This window comes from Panthera onca, chromosome A3 (genome assembly GCF_046562875.1).
Source record: "Panthera onca isolate mPanOnc1 chromosome A3, mPanOnc1 haplotype 2, whole genome shotgun sequence".
Lineage (NCBI taxonomy): Eukaryota > Metazoa > Chordata > Mammalia > Carnivora > Felidae > Panthera > Panthera onca.
The window spans coordinates 127,173,826-127,185,590 of NC_138341.1; the positions used below are offsets into that span (position 1 = coordinate 127,173,826).

The window sequence follows — 11,765 nt, forward strand, 5'->3', positions numbered from 1 at the left end:
CCCGAGTTTCACATTTTAATTCAACTCCTTAGGAAATTCGATTACAGTTTTAACTCTGTTCAGAGTTATCCTCGAGTAATCACTTCAAATCTTAATTTCAGAAACTTAACCAGCCAGTAAGGCCAGAATCCAGCAGAGCCCTAAAAAAACAACATGATGCACGAGGCGGAACTGAAAAACCCCCACAGCCTGTTCCCAAGCCCCAGCTGGTCTGCAGCCTGAACCACAAATGACACGACAAGGCCAGCCAAGATCAGCCAAACCACAGTCAATAGCACGGACGCTTGAGGGTGAACATAAACATGGCCGCTCTAAGTCACTGAATTTTTTTTAAACTTATTTATTTTGAGAGACAGAGAGAGAGAGAGAGAGCAGTGGAGGGGCAGAGAGAGGAGAGAGAGAATTCTAAGCAGGCACCGCGTTGTCAGTAGAGAGCCCGTTGTGGGGCTCAAACTCACAAACCATGAGATGATGACCTGAGCCGAAATCAAGAGTTGGACGCTCAACTGACTGAGCCTCCCAGGCGCCCCTAAGTCACTGAATTTGGAGGTGGTCCACATCACTATTGTGGTAAGAACTCATATACCTTCCGACTTAGAAAATGGGCCTTTCCTTGTCTGCCCTTCCTGGAGACCAGCTCCAAAGAGATACTTTGCACCACAGAGAGACAGAAGAGCCAGGTGGTGGACACAGGATGAGGAGGGATTTCTCTGGCCACCAATAGGAGGAAACCAAGGTTTTCTCAAGCTTTATGCCAAGTTCACAAACCACTGCCCTTGAGCCACACAGCGTCCAGTGACCCGCCCTTACCGTGGATGACCGAAGGAGAAGACGACGAGAAAGAAAGAGAATGTTCTCTGGCTCATGCCACCCCCACCTTCCTGCTCTTTGCTCCTTAAAATAAATAACTCATGAACACGTTCACCCTGATCATCTGAGACAAGACAGAAATGGGGAGAGAAATGAATGTATCAATTAGGTACCGCTCACAGACCTGCTTCCTTTTTAGTTAGAGACTGTAATTAGAGTTCTGCGGTTTTCAAGTCAGTGAAATGCTAAGGGGAAGCGTGTCAGCTGGTTATAAAGAGATACCCAAAATAACATCACAGGGAATGGATCTTTTGATAAAATATTCCTAAAGGGTTTTAAGCTACATAACATTTTCTACCCCCAAACTGGCAGCTTCAGACCCCAGTTTGCAGACTTCCAGATCTCCGTGCCAGGATGGTTTTTTGATGTCGCAAAATGTGCCTACTGCTTACCTTCTCCCTCCGATGAATTATCTCTTTTGCATTTTACAGTTAATTTTAAACCTGAGACTGAGAACTTTGTTTAGTGCTGAGTCACTGATCCAGGAACGGCCCAATTTCCAGCTCTCTGGAGGCAAAGATATGGGGCCCGGGACCACAGAAAAGCCACAGTCAGCATATTCTTTACGAGACTAACACCAACGAAGCCTGCTGGCCAGACGAATCTCCAGCACGCCCTGAGAACGATTCCCCTTTACAGCTTTTCCTGGTAACAGAGAAAGGGCGGCTTCCTGACCACCTGTCAGAATCTTGACACGTCAAGAAATATTTAGCAAGCGTCCTGGGAACGGTTTAGGGGCCAATGAAAGAAGCACAAGGAGAAATCGCTCCCTTCGGGGAACCTACAGGATTTAGACAAAGACGAGACTTTCAAACCTACAGGAAGGACGTGTGTGTTGTCACTGTGTCAGAGGAACACCTTAAAAATTCAGAAGCCCTGAGCTCTCGCTCCGGAAAAGTGCTTCCATTATACACTGTGTACTTTACTCAAGTATTCCTGCTTCCCAGCTAGAGCAAAGATGTTGTGAATTCGGAGTCTCATTTTTGGTAGTTTTCACAGCATCTACTGCCTTTTGAACCCGAGATTAAGAAGTCCTCAGAGGCACCTGGTGGCCCGGTCGGTTGAGTATCCTACTTCGGCTCAGGGCGTGATCTCCAGGCTCCTGAGTCCAAGCCCGGCATCGGGGTTGTTGCTGTTGGCATGGACCCTGCCTCGGATCTTCTGTCCCTCTCTCTCGGCCCCTCCCCGCTCATGCCTTCTCTCTCTCTCTCTCTCAAAAATCAATAAACCTTAAAAACAACAACAGCAGCAAAGAAGTCCTCAGCCAGTTCTGGCCCACAACCTGATGGATGATTCTAGAAAGCCCGACAAGAGAGAGCTCCATGCGGGCTGGGAGAGTTCAACAGAAGGAAAAGGCTTTATTTCGCGAGGGATCGTAACGTTCCCTTGCACAGGGGCTGTATTTTCTCAGAAGCTGACATCGCTTTCAGGCGTGAGGCCATGAGTGAAATATGACACGCGTTTTCTGTCAAAGCCAAGGGTGACCCCGAACGCAGACCTGGGCTTGGCTTTCAGTTTGTGCCTGGCCAGACGCAGCTGCTGGAAGAGGCCCCGTCTCTGGACGTGATCTGTAATCTCGAAGAGAAGAGAAAGGAGCGTAATCTTTCCTTATTAGTATTTGGAGGCCCCACACATACACACACAGGCTCTTAGACACGTCTCTGCCCTGAATTGATCTGAGCAGAAATCCCAGGGCCGGAGTCTCTGAGGCCACGATAGCTACGGGCGGTGGGCACAGATACACCAGCCAGGGGCCAGCCCCTTCATTTACTTTGTCCAGGCCTGGCGACGGGAGGTATAAGCTGACCGCAAACATTAACGCGTGACAAGTAGGCGATGGGACAGCCCACGGCGAGCGCCTGCTGAGCGAGGCGCCGCCTCTACACCCCTGCAGCACTGCTTTCCCCTCCCCACCTCCCTGCCCACCACCCCCAGAGCACCTCCAGGCTCCCCCTCAGATCCCCACCTCCCTCCCCAGCTCCCTGCAGTGCTCTGCAGAGCAGGGGGGAGGGCTGCGGGCTCCGCCTCCCACTCGGTGACCGTGGGGACCTCACCGCCCTCTGTGGTCTCAGTCCCCTCCTCTGTAAAATGGGTGTCCTGCTGGGCACTGGGGGCTTAACTGGGGTGCTCGGTGCTCTGTCCTGGGACCGCACCAGGATCAGCTCAGCCGACCCGAGCTCCGGTCACTTCCTCCAGGGCAGGCTCCCCAGCCCGGCTTTGCTCCCACAGCTCAGGCCTCCTTTCCTGCCCCCACGACACACGTGCTACAGGTTCCTTCCCGTCAGCGGACGTGCACATGCACCTAGACGCACACACGTAGACACACACGCCCCTAGACACACACACCCTTAGACACACACATCTAGACACACACGCATCCGTGGAGCTTGTAGCCGCCACCATGGACACCGCGGGTCCGGCCGCCTCCCTCCCCCATTGTCACACTGTGCTCTCCCTCTGGGGGTCTCAGCCTCCCCATGACTTCAGGGGCCACGTACAGGCAGGTGACCCCTTCACCACACGCAGCCCAGACTCTCCTCCGGCTTTAGACCTGTGTGTCCACGTGAACGTCCCACGGTCACCCCCAGACGTGGCCCCTCTGGATGTCCCCCCTCACCGGCCGGTGACGCCATCCACCGGGTCCTTGCCGGGTCCTGGGCATCTCTCCTGTCCCCTCCCCTCCCTCGCATCCCAAACCTAATTCCCGCTGCGTCGGCTCCTGGGTATCTCTGGACCCTGCCCCGCCCCCTCCCCCCCCCCCCCGCTGCCATCACCCTCCCAGCTCGGGGGACCGCCTCTCTCACCGCGTGACCGCCTCGCCCCTCTCACGGATCCCCCTGGGCACACGCTCCGCCCACTCCACACCCCGACGCGGCGACCACGTCCCGCCCCTGCTGAGCATCACGAGGCCTCCAGGCTGCTCCTAAGGACCCTGGGTGCTCCCGGCGTGGCCCCGGGCCCTGCGCCGCCCGCCCCAGCGCCCTCCCCTCCACCGCCTGCCCTCTGCCCTCAGCGTCCTCGGACGTCGCTTCGCCGCCACGCGCCGCTCTCCTTCCCGAGCTGGCTGCACCCTGGTGCCTGCGGGCCTTTGCGCGCCGCACCCCTGCTGGAACCGCCTTCCCTCGCTCTGTTCGGCAGGCAGGGTCCTCGCTGTCCCACCGGCCCCGGCGCAGCGGTCCCGCTCCCCGGAAGCCTCTCTGGGTGGGGGTCTCCTCCTTCCTGCCGTCCAGACTCACAGACCTCCCCCGAGGCGGCACTGCTGCCCCCTGTCGTCGTTCCCGCGAGCAGAGGACGGTGGCCGCCTGGCCCACTGCCCAGGGCAGCGCCCAGCACGTGCTGGGGGTGGGGGTGGGGCTCAGCACGTGTCCGCTGAACGAGCTAAGGTGTTGTTTCCCACATCTTAGCTCCCCAGCTCGATCGTGAGCCTCCGAGAGGAGAGCTGGGACGCCCACTCTCTGGGTCCCCACGTCCCCCGCTCGCGGGTCACGCACGTTTGGCGGGCGATCGGCCAGCTCGGGCCCGCGGTCTCCGCGTTGACTGTTACCTGCTGCTTGTGCGCGAGGGAAACACCAAGGGCAGCGTCGGACACCGGACAGAAGAGCGACGCACGCGGGGCACCGGGGCGGCCGGCTGAGCGGACGCGAGCGCAGCCCGGTGTCCTGTCCACGTCAGAAGTGATTTAACGAGTGGGGGGCGTCTGGGCAGATGTCACAACCTGTGCGATTCTTTTTCACGTCAACGCTCCAGACGGGGGGAGGGGCTGTCCTTCTGCAGCGGGCCCTGCCAGGGAACAGCGATCAGAGAGAAAAATGCTCGCTGCCTCTCTCCAGCTTCTCGAGTCTCGACCGGATCGTTCGGAGATAATTGTCTGTGCGGCGGGGAGGCGCAGGAGAGGCCCCGACGTCAGCCGAGCCCTAGGCCTGCTCGAAAAATATGGGCGCTTGGGTCTCGAGGCGACGGTATTGATTTGTCCTCTGGCTGACGTGCGGGATGTGGAGACATGACTCCCTGGGGATTAACACGAGGCGCCCCGAGTGCCTGGCGGGGCTCTGACTGCTCCACAGACCTGCTGAATCTGGGTCCGGGGTCTTCCTCCTCCCGCCAGGGGTCTTCCCCGCAGATGGGGCAAGGATTAGGCCAGTGGCCAACCAGGCACGGGGGCAGGCAGTGATCGCAGACGTCCTGGTGGCCGATACGTCCCCGTGGCTGACCGTCTGTCTGGCCTGGAGGAAAGGGTCAGCCTTCCTGGGTCAGTACCTGCCGCTCGGCCCCCACTCACCCCCACTCCTGTGCTGCTTGGGGTCGGCTCAAGGCCAGTCCTTTCTCTGTGGCTCAGTCTTCCCACCGGCCAGATGGGAAGATTAACATCACCCCCTGCATTATCTCAGAGCGTATGAAAATGTGAGATCCCAGCAGGGGGATCCATGGGGGAGAGTCATGGGGAAGGTGCAAAGGGCCAGCGCCCAGGGCCCAGGCTGCATATTGGATTCAGAACCACATGGCGATGTTACTTCTATTCATTCTTAAACACAGACAGCCTCTGGGCACCTGGGTAGCTCAGTTTTTTAAGTGTCAGACTCTTAATCATCTCCTGGTTGAGCCCCAGGTCAGGCTTGGTGCTGAGAGCAAGGAGCCTGCTTGGGATTCTCTCTCTCCCTCTCTCTCAAAATAAATTAACATTAAAAAAAAAACAAAAACAAAAACAGGCAGCCTCTAAGTGGAGAAACTAAGTCCCTTTTTCAGTGCTGTTTCCAAGAAGCCACAGCTCATGAAACTCTGGGCTAGGATTCTTTTGATCATCCCAGTTCGGTGTGGAGAGAGCGTCCTGATGAATAACAATCGCGATAACAGACGTCTTAGCTGGAGTTCTCCAGAAGACAGAGAAGAAGAAAATGTTTGTGTGCTAGTCCGCAGAGGAGATCAACCCCAGGATGCAGGGGGGAGGGGAAAGGAGAATGAGCGAGAGATTGAGCGAGGGGACGAAGAAAGGATAGCATGCCCCAGCCCCACCCAGCTGGACACAGATTCGGGCTGGCCTCCCTGCGAGTCTCACTGCCGTCCCTGGAGACCCTGCCTGCGAGATTCTGGGGGAGGCCCAAGTGGGGGTAACTTAGCCAGCTCCTCTGGTGCACGGCTTCCATGGAACACAGTCAGTGCTGTCCCATGTGAAACTCAGTGCCCTCAGGGACCAGCGGTGACATAAACAAACGAGTACAGGGACGGACGGGCATGGGGGCCACCTGGAACACCTGTCACTCTGGTTCCGCCACTGTCGTCTGTAAGAGCCCGGGCCCACGTTCCGAAAGTCATCATGTTTCAATGAGCGCCTGAAATTGAGACTTTTCCCTTCTGTTTTAACTCAGGTTACTTAATATATCTGCCTTGACCGTGCACCATTCACTTTTTCTTTTCAAGTATTTTTTTATAGAGATAGCATTCATATGCCATAAAATTTATCATTCTAAAGGATGCTGTTCACTGGCTTTTAGTATATTCACGACGTTGTACAACCATGACACTACCTGATTCCAGAATATTTGAGTCACCCCAAAAAAAGAACCCCCAGACCTGTTGGTTGTTATGTCCACTCTTCCCTGCCCCCAGCCCCTGGTAACCGCTAATAGGCCGTCTGTCTGTGAATGTGCCTACTCTGGATACATCACACGAGGGGAATCCTTCAATATGTGGCCTTTGGGAACGCCTTTCTTTTAGTGTTTTTAGGGCTCATCCGGGTGGTGGTACTTTGTTCCTTTTCCTGGAGGAATGTTCATTGAATGGACATCTGCTTCTGCGTTTATCAGTAGATGGGCAGTACTCAGCCCCTTCGTTAGCGTTTTCGAAACTCACACTCAGCTGCCACTCCCATGTGAACGTGGGGATGGCTTTGGGGTGCGGCCGTCACCCGGCTCAGCATGAGATGGGGGCAAAGGCAGCCCTTTAGGAGGATGCGGTCAGGGGCAGGTCATGTCCCGTCTTCTCCCAGTTCCCCGCTGTACTTCCCATAGAACCTCGCTTAAGCTCACACAAGCGTGGCATCGGACAGCGAGAGACCCCCCCGCAGATAAACCCCAGGAGGTCATGTAGCAACAGGAGTGCAGGGAAGCCAGGAGGACTCTCGTCCCACTCTCTGAGGGCTGAAGACAGTTTTCCTCCTTGTCGCACAACACGTTTGCAGCTAACAGAGTTGCCAGATGTCAGCAAATAAGCGGCCCCCTTGGGACGGGCACTCAGCCCTTGCCCAGCTCAGCACCATTGGCCACAGCGCATTTTGTCTCGCGGGGACGTCACATCCATGCGGGCTCCTCGGCTATCTCCCAGAAACAAATTCCCTACCACTGCCTCTGCTGGGTCCCGTTCCAGAACGTGCCATCATTGCAGAATCAGACCAATCTCCCGAAAAAATTTTTAAATGGGCTGCCAGCATCACGGATTCACGGCGGTCGCCTTATAAATTTCCAAACCCGTATTTATCAAAACCGAAAAGATATGAGCTTCATATCAAAAGAACCCAGTCATCATGCTCTCCGCAGCCTAGAAAAGCATTTAATGAGGGTAACGGACATACAGAAACAAAGGTGTCTTTGCAGTCCTTCCCTTGTATTCATTTGTAAAGGCAAGCGTAGCGGCTCAATTGAGAAAGAACTAATTGATCGGTCATAGAGTCATTCAGCAAGCATGTTTTGAACAACTACTCTGTGCAAAACACGGTTAGGTGTGACGAGGTGTACAAAGCAAAGTGATACAATTCCATCAAACTCGGCAAACGAGGACAAGTCCCGGCCACGCACCAAGGATTCTGCTAGACTCTGAGACCCGGTGGTGAACAACACACAGATCTGGTCACGGCCGGGATGAGGGGCCAGAGTAGGGCATCCATCAGGCGGCTCTAACTGAGTAGAGGCTTCGTGCTAAATAGGACCCGAGACAGCCTAGGACACAGGCCGAGGTGGGCAACGCCTCCGCTTCCCGCAAGTTCTGCGCTGCATGGAGCCCCGGCCCCCGGATCCGGGCCCCTCAGGACAGAGCGGGCTGTGCCCCGACTCGCTCTGAATGCGCGCAGGACATCGAAACGTCCCGCGCCTCAGTTTCCCAATCTCTGAGAACGGGCACTACTCGTACCCATTGATTGCAAATGAGACAGCCGTGGAAGGAGCTGCCGTGGGCTGTGCCCGGGCCACCGTGGCTGTCCCCACCGCAGGGTGGCGGGAGGGTGGGGTTTCGGCCGCGCTGATAACTCTGTCGTACTCGCAGCCGGCAAGGGCGTCCTGGGTGCAAAAGGGCCACCCCGGGAGGGGACCTGCGGGCGTGGTGCCAGGCTGGGAGCCTCCCAGGCCGGCAGTAGTCCCAAAGCCAACAACCCGCAACGCGTGGCTGCAGTGTCCTCTCTTCCCTGAGCCTCGGCCACGCGGAGTGGGGGCGGCTCGAAGGGCGGAGTCGGGGTCAGAGCGGTGGCCCCCCTGGCCGGACCCAGTCTGCTCGGGAAGGCACTAAGCAGATACGAAAGTTGAATACAGGTTAACGGGGAACTGACAGCCGCAGACGGAAATCGTAAAGACTCGGGCTCAGACAACGCAGGGGCTCAACCCGGGACGGTTTTGCACACGCACCCCAGACAGGTGTGTCTGGAGACATTTGTGGTTGTGACAGGCGGGGCGGGTGCTCCTGGGATCTGCTGGGTACAGACCCGGGATGCCGCTCAACGCCAATTAGTTAATATCTGGGTCTCCTGCCCAGGGGTTCGATTTGCTGAGTCTGCCATCCAACGTGGGCGGCAGGAACGTTCAGAGCTTCCGGGGGGTTACAAAGTGCAGCCCAGGAGGAGAGCCAGGGCCAGACCCAGGCCTAGAAGAAACGCAACTCACACCGTCGCGGCAAGCCAGCCCCCTGCGGGCTCCAGCGCCTCCCCACTGCAGACGCGGGGACCTCGCGGCCACGCTCTGCCCCCAGCACCTCCCCTCGGAATCGGGAACGTGACCTCTCTCTGATCTTCAGGAATCTTCTCCCGCCTTGCCCGCTCTCCGCCCTCCCCGTCCCCTCTAAACTCTCCAGGGGGCTGAGTCCTTCCCAGACGGGAAGGGCAGCTGCCTGTGCCCTGGGACGGTGCCTGTGACAAGGTAGCCACACCTGGTGACCTCCTGGGGACAGGTAGACAGGACCATGGGCAGAGAGACACATGCACCTGAGGCCCCCGGTGTGACCCTGCCTCCGGGAAGCAAGTGACACCAGGCCAGCACACAGCAAATGGGACCTTCCGTGACAAGTCTGGGGGTGCTGAGGAAGTCGGACAAGAGGAGGCGGGAGGACAGTGCCACCCAGCCCAGACAGTCACCTCCCGTCCTAAAGGCCCTGAAGGAGATTCCCAGAACAAGCACATGCCCGGGCCCCCACGTGGCCATTTTCCTGGAAAGCTCCTCCTGACGGTGACCCTCAGCCCTCTGGCATTTCAAGATGGTGACCATCGGGTCATGGCCACCTCTCTTGTGCTCCACTCGGCGCCCTGCCCTGGCCTGCGGGGCCCTGCAGTATGTGGCAGACGGGTCGCCCGGCTCCTCCAACCTCCTCCTCTCCTTCACACGGCTCCAGCTGCCCCGGCCTCCTGGCTGCTCCTCACCAAGGACCACCAAGGGCTCTCCTGCCTCAGGGCCTTTGCACCTGCTCCTCCCTCTGCTTGGTGTGCTCTTCCCAGGACTGGCTCACCTCTCACGCATAGGACCCTCCCCGCCCTCATAGGGGACCTCCTCCATCAGCTCTGCTGTCCCTTCTAGCAATGATCACCGCCCTACACATCATACAATGATTGGTTCGATGACCGCTGCTTGTCCTGAGACGGGAAGGTAGCCTCTGTGAGAGCGGGGACGTTGTTTTGTTCCCCGCCCTGTCCCGGCATTCGGAGCAGTGCCCGCAGGCGATGCCCAGGAACACCCGTCAGTGAATGACTCAGAAGCGGGGCCGTCTCCCTCTCACCTCATGGGTCTGTCTCTCTTATGCCGATTTTGAGCGGTTTTCAGACACCATGCCCTTTCTTTATTGATTCCTAGATCATAGAGCCTCAGAGCACGTTGCACAACGAACACCCCTTTGCAAACAGGGAAACTGGAAGGTGGCTTCACCTTGTGTCCAGACGGGCAGGAAGGCTCTCCAACCCCTGAGAAGGGCCCCCCGTCCTGGTGATGCCTGGGCTCCGGCTCCAGGCGGGGGCCCCGCAGTGCCTGTCATTCGTGGATTCTGCCCCTTCCCGGCTCTCAGCAAGCCAACAGCTCCCTCCCGGCTTCCGTGTCCATCCGTCTAAGCAGCGGAAAAATTAAAAACAAGTGAAACGCACTTAAGAGAATGCCTCCAGGAGTTAGCGGGCGCCCTGCTGAAGAGAATGGGTTCCTTTCGGGGTCTCTGTGATGATCAATTATTTACTGAGCCCTGATTATATTCCTGGCGCCACGAAGACAGAAAGGAGACAGGGTCCCTGCCCTGGGGGCTCCCAGGGAAGAAGGGAGAGTTTGTGGAGCTAAAAAAATGTTGCAGCTGAAAAGACAGCGACGCGTCATGGCTAGAGGCTGCTCTGTGCCTTTATTAGATCTTTACTTTTAATGACGTTCATTTATTTTTCTGATCTGAGAGGGAAAGGAGAGTTTATTGGAATATAATATATTCCTACAAAAGAGAGAAAAAGTAAAGTCCAACTCTGGTATTTTACCGCACATATAAAAAGTCTCCTTAGTGTGTAAACTAAGGATTTAATCTGAATATATGCTCTTCAGATTCTGCCTGGATTTGTCCCTCACGTTCTATCACACGCAACTCTCTGTACCGTGACATCAGAGGCATAAATGTTAACAGCTAGAAACATTCCATCACGCAGACGTGCAATGATTCCCCTCCTGCACGACCGTAAGGTTGTTTTCTCTATTTTGTGCTAGTTTCTTGGAATAATATAAAAAAACCTCGCCATAAACATCCTTACTCGGGAGTCTTGGATAACTTTTGTGATCATTTAAGTGCCTAATGGAGAAGCGGAACTTCTTTGTTCCTAAGCCCAAGTTGCAAGTAAATCCCAAGGTTTCCCAGAGTTCTGTGTGCAGGGGCGAGGGTGAGTGTGAAGCGTGTGTAAGCCCCCCGGGGCCACACGTGGGCACCGAGAGCCATCACCTCCGGAGGGCTCTCCCCCCGGTACCTCCCTCCCAGCTGGTGGGTGGGGGCACCTGCGGGATCCCACCTTCCAGCCTGAGGAAGCAGAAATAAAGGGCATGACTGCGGGAAATGTAAACGATCCAGTGCAAATTAGCTTTTTAAAATATAGCAGCTCATATGTTCTTTTCTTGTTTTTAAAAAATGTTTATTTACGTTGAGAGAGAGAGAACATGGGAGAAGCAAGGTGGGGGTGGAGACAGAGAAAGAGAGAGAGAATCCCAAGCAGGTTCCATGCTGTCAGCTCAGACCCCACTCGGGGCTTGATCCCATGAACCGTGAGATCCTGACCTGAGCCAAAATCGAGAGTTGGACGCTTAACCGATTGAGACACCCGGGTGCCCCACTTTTCTTACTTTTTAGCTCAATATAACAAAGTGTGCCTTCTCCGTGGAGGTCCAGGAGGCTCTGAGCTCTTTCCAAGAACAGACACTCCACGGAGGGAGACACCAGCCTCTGGTGCTTCCGTCTCCTCCCGAGTGACGAGACACAGGGCCTCCTTGGGGTTGCCTGGGAGGGAGCCACGTCACCAGGGATGTTTCTCTCTCTGGCTCTCCTGTAGCAGACAGAAGAATGGTGGAAAATTGGACACCTCCAGCTTAAAACTCGCATCTCACTAGAGCTGACTGTTCTAAGAGACCAGCTCCTACAATCCTAAGTTCATCTGATTTTAATATAAAAGCTCAAACGTTCAGCCTGAAAGCTTAATACGG

At 56.0% G+C, this 11,765-nt stretch overlaps 1 long non-coding RNA gene across 1 annotated transcript; it reads right to left on the bottom strand.

Annotated features, from left to right (window-relative positions):
* Positions 1 to 2,208: 2,208 nt before the first annotated feature.
* On the bottom strand, positions 2,209 to 4,525 carry LOC144615795 (uncharacterized). Its single transcript, XR_013554410.2, has 2 exons — positions 4,362 to 4,525; positions 2,209 to 2,438 (listed from the first exon to the last, which is right to left on the bottom strand). It is a non-coding gene; the product is annotated as an uncharacterized LOC144615795 (long non-coding RNA).
* Positions 4,526 to 11,765: the final 7,240 nt, after the last annotated feature.